Raw genomic sequence first — 12,572 nt, 5'->3', positions numbered from 1 at the left:
TAATCCCAGCTACTCGGGAGGCTGAGGCAGGATAATTGCTTGAACCAGGGAGTCAGGGGTTGCAGTGAACCGAGATTGCACCACAGCACTCCAGCCTGGTGACAGAGCCAGACTCCGTCTCAAAAAAAGAAAAAAAAAAAAAAAGAAAGTAAAAAAGAAAAGGAACTTTGTGTCGGATAGACAAGTTGGTGAATAATTTTTCTAACAGTGTTATTTTGTTGACACTAGACTAAGAGAGCTCATTAGCATGCTGAGACTATTTAATGCTAAAAAAATAGTGCTTTTAGCTTTTGCTTTGCTGGAAATTCCTTACATGGCAGCTTAGTCCAGCATTAAAATAGTGGGAAGCCAGTTAAAATTGGGTAGTGTAACATGGTGGAAAGAGAATAATCTTTGAAGACTAGAGTTTGAATTTCATCATCATCTTTTGTTGCTTATGTTGTTAATCGTCTGTGAGGCTTAATTTCCTCATTTCTAACGTGTTCCTAGTAACGCCTGCCTCAAACATTTGTGGTGGATCAAAACACCAAACTTAAAGCTTCTACCATGGTACTGGGCACAAAGAAGCTGCTTAATAAATGTTCACTCCATTTCCCACTTCTTCATCCTTATGAATCATTTGGGTTTTGTAAATTTATCTGTTTACTTTCATTTAATGTTTTCTGTAAATATAATTATAGATACACATTGAGGTGAAAAAATACAAAATAAAAGGTCCAGTGTATGCTTCACCCAATTTCCACTTGGTTTTATTTAGTAAAATGAGTGCCCAAGAAGAAGAAATGACAGTCAGCCTACTTTGTTTCGGCTGCATGATGGTTGTCCTACAAATGTCAGAATTACTGTTGGCTGTCTCTCTGTCCCCTGACTCTCCAAGGCCAGTCTCCATGCTAGAAAGTCCAGGGCATAAATATTCCCATCTCTCATAAATGCAGTCCAGCTGTGTCCATGTGAAAACACATGGTTAAAACTGATACAATTCAGATCATTTAGCTTTAGGAAGGGAAGCATGCAAGAGCTCAGAAATAAAAGAACCATGTAATGCTGTCCAGTAAAACAAAAACAAATAGAAATGCAGAGAGACGATCCAGCCAAAGGTTTCAACCTTTGAAGAGGGGTTGGACATGTGTTTCACCTTCCTGTTAAATATGAGTCCTGAAGTGGAATGCATTACCTGTTTTTGTGGTTGTAGAAAAAAATCAATAAAATTTTTCTCATTATTCTATCTCTGAGTTGCAATGAATCCTGATGGAGTGGTGAGGAATAAACTTACTTTTTCCTTGTTATTAGCCTACTGATGCTCTCGCTGGCCATCATGAGGGAAGGGGGCTGGGAGAAGTTTATAATGAAGGCTTAGAAAGCCATGGCATACAATGCTGTCTCTCTCCCTGGCTGGTGTAGCAGACAGAAGTCTTTCATTTTATGTGAGTCGCTTCTGACTAATGTGATTTATCCAACAACATGAAGAGTATTTCTTTCTGACATTATCATAAATAATTTAAATTAATAACACTGTACAGATCTTGGGAAAATATGGCAAACAGAAATGAGGAGTAGCCATTTTCTGAACTCTCCGGTAAATGCCAAGCTATTCTCAAGATGCTAAAACCAATTCAGAATCCAGTGCTGCATGCAAGTAGTTTTCATTGTTCTATCCTTCATACTTCTTGCATTTTTTGAGCATTGTATATCGCTGCATTTTCTAATATTTTTGCTGAGAAAGAAAACAAATTTAGATGTTCTGTTTTAACTTTGCACATAAACCCAAATCCTCAAATATCATGTCGTCTTATTCTTAATCAAAATAAAGCTTTAGGAGTAATTGGTGGGAACAACATGCAAGCTAATGGAATGTTAGAAAAGTTTGTTCTGTAAGCTTGGGTTGATGCCGTTAGCCTCAGGGTAGAAGGAGCCTATTCTGGAATAAAAAGGCATGCAGCCATACAGATTCCTGGTACTGATGTCCAAAACCAAACTGAATGCATAATGACAACAGTTTGCTTCTTTGGATGAGCTAAAGTGGCTTTCTAAACATTGGGCAAATTTCCTTGGTTGAGTAGGAAGAATTCAACTTGGGAGAACTCCACCAGTCAATTGGTCAACGTGTATGTGTTGAGAGCCTACAATGCATTTTTTATGCTTTTCTCAGGGGTGTTGGAGGTTCTCGAAGGAGAATATCATGATGCTACTCAAAATAATTTACAAACTATTTAGTAAAACTGAGCAAACATCCATGAAAAGTTAGAGAATAATGAAATGCTGATATATGCTACTGACTTTTAAGTGTAATAGGAATTCTTAGAAGGGTAGGGTCAATGTATGTAGAAAGAGCTGGGAAAGGTTTCTTAGAAGAGATTTGAGCTGAGGTTTTAATAATGAGGTATAAAGGAGGAAACAAATCACAGGCCAAGTAAACAGTATGCATTGCCATTGGACCACAATGCATATGGCAGAAAGAGACGAAGTGCATGGCAGGAAGGAGTCAAAATAAGGATGGAAATGTAGCGTGGAATCAGACTATTTGGATTAAATGTGGCAAGAGGGAGAAAGCTGATGAAAGATTTTGATCTGAGGAGTGGCCCGACGGAAGCTGCAGTTTACTATATATATACTAGCAATTGTGCTTAGATGCATCCCATGATGAAGTTAACTTGAGGTTGGTCTTTTAAAAACTTTTTTTTTTTTTTTTGAGATGGAGTCTCCCTCTGTCACCCAGGCTGGAGAGCAGTGGCCCAATCTCGGCTTACTGCAACCTCCACCTCCCGGGTTCAAGCGATTCTCCTGTCTTAGCCTCCTGAGTCGCTGGGACTACAGGCACCTGCCACCACGCCCTGGTAAGTTTAGTATTTTTAATAGAGACGGGTTTTCAATATTTTGGCCAGGCTGCTGTCGAACTGACCTCAGGTGATCCGCCCACCTTGGCCTCCCAAAGTGCTGGGATTACAGGTGCAAGCCACAGCACCCAGCCTAAAAACTTCTTTAAAAAAGTAAGGAAACTACCCTTTCTCTAAAAGTAAGTGAACTAGTGTGAAGGGGTTAAGATTTATATATTTCAACTTGATCATCAAAGCCCTAGTAATTCAAGTGTCAGAAAAACATCACAGGCATTAGTGTCAAAAGCTTTGCATAGTATGGGTTTAGTTTTGATCCCTGGATCTGCACTTCATATATGTTTGGCTTTGGCCCAGTAACATAACTTGTGTAAGCTGCAGGTTCTTCACTAGTTGTGGTAGGTAGAATTTTAAGATGACCCTCAATGATTCTCATCCTCATATCCTCATATAATTCCTTCCCATTGAGTATAAGCAGAACCTATGAATAGGATGAGGTCTCACTCTCATGATTATGTTACATTATCTGGCAAAGGGGATTTTGCAGATGTAATTAAGGTTACCAGTCAGTGACCTCGAGTTAATCAAAAGAAAATTATGTAGATGGGCCTAACCTAATCACATAAACTTTTAAAATGTGGAGCTAGAGGTCAGAGACAGAGGAATCAAGAAGATTTAAAGTGTGAGAGAGATTCTTCTGTTGGGCTTCAACAATTTGGCTTCTGGGTTTTACAGCTTCAAAAACAAGCATAGAAGAGGACCCTGAGACTCTGGTGAGACCACAGCTCAGGTTGACACCTTGATTGCAGTCCCATGAGACACTTAGAACTCAGTTTATACTCTGCCCAGCATTCTAACCTACAGAATAGATGTTGTTTTAAGCTATTGAGTTTGTTGCAATTTGTTCCACATCAATGGTACACCAATGCCCTGTTTTTTGTTTTGTTTTGTTTTGTTTTTCTCCCTAATTCCTAGTGTTCTTAGGGCCTAATCTTTTTTTTAATTTAATTTTATTATTATTATACTTTAAGTTTTAGGGTACATGTGCACAATGTGCAGGTTAGTTACATATGTATACGTGTGCCATGCTGGTGTGCTGCACCCATTAACTTGTCATTTAGCATTAGGTATATCTCCTAATGCTATCCCTCCCCCCTCCCCCCAACCCACAACAGTCCCCAGAGTGTGAGGTTCCCCTTCCTGTGTCCATGTGTTCTCATTGTTCAATTCCCACCTATGAGTGAGAATATGCGGTGTTTGGTTTTTTGTCCTTGCGATAGTTTACTGAGAATGATGATTTCCAATTTCATCCATGTCCCTACAAAGGACATGAACTCATCATTTTTTATGGCTGCATAGTATTCCATGGTGTATATGTGCCACATTTTCTTAATCCAGTCTATCATTGTTGGACATTTCGGTTGGTTCCAAGTCTTTGCTATTGTGAATAGTGCTGCAATAAACATACGTGTGCCTGTGTCTTTATAGCAGCATGATTTATAGTCCTTTGGGTATATACCCAGTAATGGGATGGCTGGGTCAAATGGTATTTCTAGTTCCAGATCCCTGAGGAATCGCCACACTGACTTCCACAATGGTTGAGCTAGTTTACAGTCCCACCAACAGTGTAAAAGTGTTCCTATTTCTACACATCCTCTCCAGCACCTGTTGTTTCCTGACTTTTTAATGATTGCCATTCTAACTGGTGTGAGATGGTATCTCATTGTGGTTTTGATTTGCATTTCTCTGATGGCCAGTGATGATGAGCATTTTTTCATGTGTTTTTTGGCTGCATAAATGTCTTCTTTTGAGAAGTGTCTGCTCATGTCCTTCACCCACTTTTTGATTGGATTGTTTGTTTTTCTCTTGTAAATTTGTTTGAGTTCATTGTAGATTCTGGATATTAGCCCTTTGTCAGATGAGTAGGTTGCGAAAATTTTCTCCCATTTTGTAGGTTGCCTGTTCACTCTGATGGTAGTTTCTTTTGCTGTGCAGAAGCTCTTTAGTTCAATTAGATCCCATTTGTCAATTTTGGCTTTTGTTGCCATTTCTTTTGGTGTTTTAGACATGAAGTCCTTGCCCATGCCTATGTCCTGAATGGTAATGTCTAGGTTTTCTTCTAGGGTTTTTATGGTTTTAGGTCTAACGTTTAAGTCTTTAATCCATCTTGAATTAATTTATTGTATAAGGTGTAAGGAAGGGATCCAGTTTCCGCTTTCTACATATGGCTAGCCAGTTTTCCCAACACCATTTATTAAATAGGGAATCCTTTCCCCATTGCTTGTTTTTCTCAGGTTTGTCAAAGATCAGATAGTTGTAGATACGCGGCGTTGTTTCTGAGGGCTCTGTTCTGTTCCATTGATCTATATCTCTGTTTTGGTACCAGTATCATGCTGTTTTGGTTACTGTAGCCTTGTAGTATAGTTTGAAGTCAGGTAGCGTGATGCCTCCAGCTTTGTTCTTTTGGCTTAGGATTGACTTGGCGATGTGGGCTCTTTTTTGGTTCCATATGAAGTTTAAAGTAGTTTTTTCCAATTCTGTGAAGAAAGTCATTGGTAGCTTGATGGGGATGGCATTGAATCTATAAATTACCTTGGGCAGTATGGCCATTTTCACGATATTGATTCTTCCTACCCATGAGCATGGAATGTTCTTCCATTTCTTTGTATCCTCTTTTATTTCATTGAGCAGTGGTTTGTAGTTCTCCTTGAAGAGATCCTTCATGTCACTTGTAAGTTGGATTCCTAGGTATTTTATATCAATTAGGAAAAGAAGAAGTCAAATTGTCCCTGTTTGCAGATGACATGATTGTATATCTAGAAAACCCCATTGTCTCAGTCCAAAATCTCCTTAAGCTGATAAGCAACTTCAGCAAAGTCTCAGGATACAAACTCAATGTATAAAAATCACAAGCATTCTTATACACCAATAACAGACAAACAGAGAGCCAAATCATGAGTGAACTCCCATTCACAATTGCTTCAAAGAGAATAAAATACCAATGCACTGTTAAACGCAGATGATGAAAATACTTCAGTCATCTTGAGAAAATTAAATGAAATAATATAAATACTGAAGGCAAAATGCTTAACACTGTGACTGGTAGTAAATGTACACTAAATATTAGCTATTGTAATACTTGTTTTTATTATGTATTTAGGAATAGCAATAGGATTAGTATAAATATATTCTAAAATTTGTTCTCTTAAAAGAATGAGTCCCGGTCAGTACGTATATGGTGATAACAGTGTTTCTGGACTCCCAGAGTACATCTGCTGGTCAGATTGATCAACCACTTTGCCTGTTCACGTTAGGAAACTGTTACATTACTCCAGTTGGCAATCTGTAGCTGATTGTTGTGGTTGGAGCAATAGAGCACAATCCTGAATGCATTAAAATCACACATACATAGCCCTAATTCATTTGGCATTATCAAGAATCAGTCTCTAGAAGCAGGCATTAATACAAGTTGTTAACACACAGCATTAGCAGTTCTACAAGTCAAACGACATTTACAGGAATAATATTCATGAACTAAGGAGTGAAATTTAAAATATTTAGCAATTGCTATAATACAGGCACTGCAGACAGCCAGTATGGCTATCCTGCAAAACTGAATCTTAACTCTGCATTCATTGCAGAATCTTAATATGATCATTCAGCATTCAATGATAACAAGTCTCCATTTTGGGTCAGCTGTATGATGGATGACGGGTGCTCAAGACTGACTTCTTTCACCAAGGACCTCATAATCTATTAGAAGAGAGGGAAAGAAAAGGAAGTCACTGATGACAATGCAGTGATGGAAGTACTTCAAAAGAAGCACATGCTGGAAGCTTCGGGTTCTGACAGCAAAGATACAGAAAAGGGGCCCCTTAGCTGTCTCAGCTGAAATCAGCAAATAAAGTGCTGCTTGGAGCTTGAATTCATTCTGGAGACCAGCTAAGTGGGAATTACTCAGACTTTGTTGGAGGGGTGGGTATTTCAGGTAGAGGAGACAGCCTGAGTCAAGTTGGCATGAATGAGAAGGGTATATTTGCAAAACTTTGTATAGAACGGTTGGAGTGGAACAGATGTTGAGGCTAGATTATGAAGGGACACATTAAAAAGTTTGTCTTCATCTGATGGCATGAGACCATTTTAAATATGGTTCAGACCAATTAAAGTTTCTATTTTCCAAAACAAATCTAACAGTATTGTGGATAGTGCATGATAGTTTAGTGGCAGGCACACTTGAAAGCAGGAATGCCAGTTAAAATAGCATTGTGGTAATGCAGGAAGAGCAGTGATGGCTTGAATCAAGGAAATTCTGGTGGGAATGTAAAAAAGGGATAATTTAAAGAATTACTTAGAAATAGAAGCAAATGGAGTTAGTAATTGATTAGATGTAGGGGTAGGAGGCATGCAGAAAATTAGGATGACTTTCATATTTCGGGGTTGGTTGACTGTGTAGATGATTGTGCTATTTACTGAGGTAGATAATTCAGAAAAAGAAAGATAATGAGGATAGGCATGCCATGTTTAAATGCCGACGAGAAAGCCAGATGCAGGAGTTCATGAAACAGTTTTAAAAACTGGTTTGGAATACAAATGGAGTCAAGGGTATACATTCAGGAGTGGAACAGACATTTGGTAATGGCCTAACCAGCATCAATTCCCTCTTCTTTCTTAATAACAACACTCAGATTTTATTTCGGGTGGCCATCCTTTCCCCATCCAGTCCATGTCTTTGGAGGAAGTTGACAGTACTCCAAGGTCTAGGACTGTGACCTGATTAGCCTAAACCAATCTGGCACATTCCCCAAAGGTGGCTCTTCCTACTACATCCCTCTTTTCTTCCTTCCTTCCTTCTTTCCTTCCTTCCTTCCTTACTTCCTTCCTCTCTCTCAGATATCTATATCTATAGATAAATAGATGATATATATAAGAATATAGGTATATACACATACATATACATGTATATGCTTTTGTGTGTGTATGTATATATTTGTGTGTGTGTATATATATATATATATATATATATTCTTTTGTTCTGTCATTCCTCTTTCTTTCCATTCTTCTATTTACAATCTGTGGTGTCCTAACTAGTATAGGGTATTGTTAAATACTGTGAAGGGCCCAATGTTTTATCTTACTTTAAAATTAATAAGTTAGTTTGTCACAATTTCAAGGGTCATGGATGCTGATAGAAGACATGAAACTCCTGAGTCCAAATGAAGGGTAGTTTATTACTCACACAATAGCAGTAGCCAGAGTACCATCATGGGATAACTTAAAGCATCCCAGATGGCAGCTATACAGTCAGTGGGTTGCATCTCAGGAGTAGAAACCCGAGCTTAGGGAGCCTAAATCTTTTACAACGGACAATAAACATGGCTGCCTTTGTTAAGGAGGGGGACATTATATCTTCCAAACCTACAGAGAAATGTGCTCTTTTATGTAGAAGGAGACACTATATCTACGTTCCAAGGCTGGTCACTGTTAAAAGGATGGTTTTATACAAAGGGAGGTGAGTACCACTCTTCATAAGACATGAAAGAATATGAGAGGCTTATGGAGAATATCCTCCCAACAAGAACCCTCAGTGTTTAGATGATATCACTCAGGTTGAGTATATAGAGTATATACAAAGTTTCGGAATGAAAACTCCAGAGCCAGTAGCATTTTAAAGGTAGATAGAAGAAAAGAAGCCTATTATAAATGATGAGAGGTGGCAGCCAGAGAAGAAGGAGGAAAATCAGAAACCAGAGGAACGTTCTGTGAAGAGCTAATGACCATCAGTGTTAAACACTCCAGAAAGGACAATTGAGGCATGTCAGTGGCTTTGGCAATTAGAAAATGAGCCCAGCAAGTCAGGATGGAGTCCAGATTGCCATGAGAAGAGATGCTTCTTCCAAGCAGGTTGGCCCAGAGAGTGGGAGACACTATAACAGGCACATTAGAGGAAAGATGACGAAGTAGAGGCGAGTTTCTTTTTCAGGGGTTTCCTTTCTCTTTGTGAAAGAAAACACATCATGGCACTATGTAGACAGGTTGAAAAGTGCCATCTATGTGGATGCATACACAACACTCAGTCAAGGTAAGCGTATGATTCATACTCCTCAGCATTCAGGTACAGGAGGACATCGTGAGGCAGAATGCCCAAACCGTTCTTTAGCATTTGGGTACAGTGCAGGTTGTGGAAAACACATGGTCTGTGGAGTTAAGCTGACTTGTATTCAAACACAGACTCTGTAATTTACTTGCTCTGGGATCCTTAGCCTGAACCTAGATTTCTTCATCTTTAAAATAGAGCTAATTTGAAACGAATTTGGGGGTTGTTAAGATCGTATAAAGCACCTAGCAGAGGGCCTGCCACGTTAGCAGTAATTATTTTTAAAAAGTGGAACCTTTTAAACCACTTTGAGGGCAAGAACTAAGACCTCAATGGAATTATTATATTAGCCGCTGCAGAGGCCGTAGTGACAGTTTGGGACTTGAGATTTACCTCATGTACTGCCATTTCCCCCAGACAGTATATAAGGGAAGGAAAAAATATCCTCAACACTGGTCTCATATATATCATTGCCACTCCCAGGCATACTAATCAGTTATTTTAGCTTTTTTTTTTCACTATAACTATTATTTCATGTTTTAAATTCATTAGCCAAACTGTGTATTCTTTATTCACCTTAGATAAATCATCCTTTGCTCAGAGAAGACATTTGCGGCTATAGTACCGGAAATATAATAGTAATGTGCGGCATGCTAGTTTTATATATTCTCCAAATGCTTTATTTTTTTTTAATTTTAGAGAGGTTGGTGGGAGGATTAGGAGGCAAACTGACAGTTTAGAGGCCTATGTAGGCACTGAATTCATTTTTTACTGTTTAACATATAAAAGTGATTATATTAAATTGAAACTAAATGCATTGTTATGGGGCATTTACGACATCTCATTTAAAGAATTGCGGCGAATCCTTCAGAGAACACTGATTTGCAACCACCAGCTTTTGTCATGAATGCAACCTTCAGCATGGTACTTGCTTAGCAACTAACTAAGGCAAAAAGATAAATAGGAGGCTTTTGCATTTTTAATTTAAAAGCTTCCAAATATAATTGTTGTTATTGCACCACCAAAGTATGGTGCAGCAGCCTGCATTTGAAACCTCTGAATCTCATTGTCATAATTAATTTTGTAAATAAAAAGGCCTATGCTGAGGGTAGGAGACACATTATTTGTTGTTTTTTCTTAATATAAGTATGGTGCTGGTTGTCTTTGCAATTAAATCATATTTTGGTGTGATTTTTCTCTAAAATGAATGATTAGTTATGTCAATAATTTTGTCCAAATATGATTTAGACTTTTAAAAGTTCAATTTTTAACAATCTTGCCAGCTATAATTTAAAATCTCTTTGTATTTCTGCCTTACAATTTTTAAGGAAGATAGAATCAGAATTTGGGTAGTCTTGAATTGTACTGAGTTAATTGTGGGTATTCTTTTACTCATCAACGTAGATGCAGCATTTTCCTTCCCTCTACTATTTTTAAGAGAGGAAGCATGATTTGGTTATTAATAGCCATAATATCTTCAAAACCTGGCTGCTTCCTCAGAATATATGTGACCTTGAGTCTATCCCTGAGACTCTTGAGTTATGAGAGGTAGACATGGTTCTACATCTACCTAAAAGAAATGCTATGAGTAATACGCAGAGAGAAGAAGCAGGATGAACACCCAACTCAACACTTCCATCTTACAGTAGAGCGAACTGGCATCCAGAGGTTGAATCATCTATGCCCATACTTAGGATAGAAACAAGATTTACTGATGTTTTTGTGCTCCAAGTCCAGTGCAAATGGCACTATATAAAATATATGTATGGAATGTCTAAGGTTATTCTGAAACTATGAATATAATTTCATATTCATAATTTTCAAAATGAAGCATCTGTTTGAAAAAAAATGGGAGAGTAAATCACATAGAATTTTTGTCATCTTCTTTGCTCCAACATTGGGTGCTTAGAAATCCTGAGTTTTCAATTTGTTCTTCATTTTGGACGTTTGTTGTCAATTAGAATTCATCTATGGTGTATAAAGGGACAAATAATGAAGTGTTTAATAAACCAATAGCCAGCGCAATTAAATCAGAATGACGTCTTTATTGAGTTCTTAAAAATCCCATTAACAGGATTGAAGTTTTAAATGATTTTCTTAAAACTTAGTTCATTTCCTAATTACTATGGCTGTTTTTGACAAAGATGAAATGTCCTCACGTCTCCCCAGAACAAATACTTCAAAAATCTTTTAAGATTGATCAAGAGTTGATGAGGTAGCATGCCCCAGATTCCAGGACAACTCTTTCCCGATGACTGAGGTTGATATAATCTTCCTGAGAAAACCAAAACATCAACATGACTGCATTTATAGTACCCATGTTGTCTGTACTATTTTGGAATAACTCATTAAAACACAGTGAATGGGCAATAGAAAGTTAAATATTAAGCGATATTTAAATGAGAACATAAATATAGCTATGCATTATTCAGCACCAAGATAAGCTGATATTCAGATCAGCCAGAAGGTCACTGCCCCTTGGTGATAGTCCTCTCAAACTCAGGCAGTATCAGTTCTTTATAATGAAGTCAGCTCTTTGCAGAAGCAATTTGCATCCTGGATAGGGAAAAGGAACACATCATCTGTTTTCAGCATAAGCACATTGTGCTGGTTTGATCTCTTCCAATGTGCAATGTGATGATTAAACATGCTGCCTCCAGACATGCATATTCAGAGTTGGCTTTTTCTGGGAATTCCCTTCACCAAGGAGACCACAAAGGTATCTTCTAATAGACTCCAAAATCACAACCCCTCCACTGTGCTAGTGGAAATAGATTAGAGGGTTGGTTCTCTTATCTGACCTCTCACATTCTTCTGTGCCCTCGCTTGACTGGGAGTACGAGCCCTAATCAAAATTAACAGCCCGTCTTGAAGTTGGGCATGTTAACACTATTAAGCAGAGGTGGGAACCCAGGAGGTAAAATCTTCATGGCTCGATGCTCACACAGTTTTCAACCAGTTTCTGAACATAACCCAGTTGTGCAATAGTTCCTCCCAGCTCGGATTGAGTGCCATGCATTTGTTTGTAGTTCTCTGTGCCCTACTTTATAACAATGCTAGCTGGAATAATTGAGGTGATTATTGCCAAAGTCTTTGTGACTTTTGTAGTTAGATTTTCTTTAAGACATGGAATTATTCTTCCTGTAGAGAGCTTAGATGGATGGGTTTAAAAAAATAAATTATAGATTACAAAACATTTACACTCTAGTATAATGTCCTCAGTGAATTTGAATATTATAGCACATTAAATAGCACCCCTAAAAATCGGAATACTTCCAGAAATCTCCAAAAGATATTGGTATTGTATGACCAGTCTCATGTTTTTGAAATTGCTTTTTCTCCCTCTCTTCCCTACTACTAGAGCAATTATGTGAGTTGCTTGTCCCCCAGAGGTAATACGAGAGGTGAATCCCTCCTTTTTCTTTTTCTCTCCCACAGAGGTGATGAAGCTTTTGCCAATTGCCAATGCTATAAAGCCCAAAACTTTGGGAAACTTTCCAGTCTGACAGTTACATATAGTATCACTTTCCCTTAATTTGAATATTGATTGAAAAAATAAGAACAGTAGATCAATGAGTTTACATTTATAAAGCATTTTTTCCAGTTGAAAAAAATTAGCATCTTTAAAAAAATCTCACAATAAATAA

This window comes from Pan troglodytes, chromosome 7, assembly GCF_028858775.2.
Source record: "Pan troglodytes isolate AG18354 chromosome 7, NHGRI_mPanTro3-v2.0_pri, whole genome shotgun sequence".
Lineage (NCBI taxonomy): Eukaryota > Metazoa > Chordata > Mammalia > Primates > Hominidae > Pan > Pan troglodytes.
Note: the sequence above shows the minus strand (reverse complement) of the source record.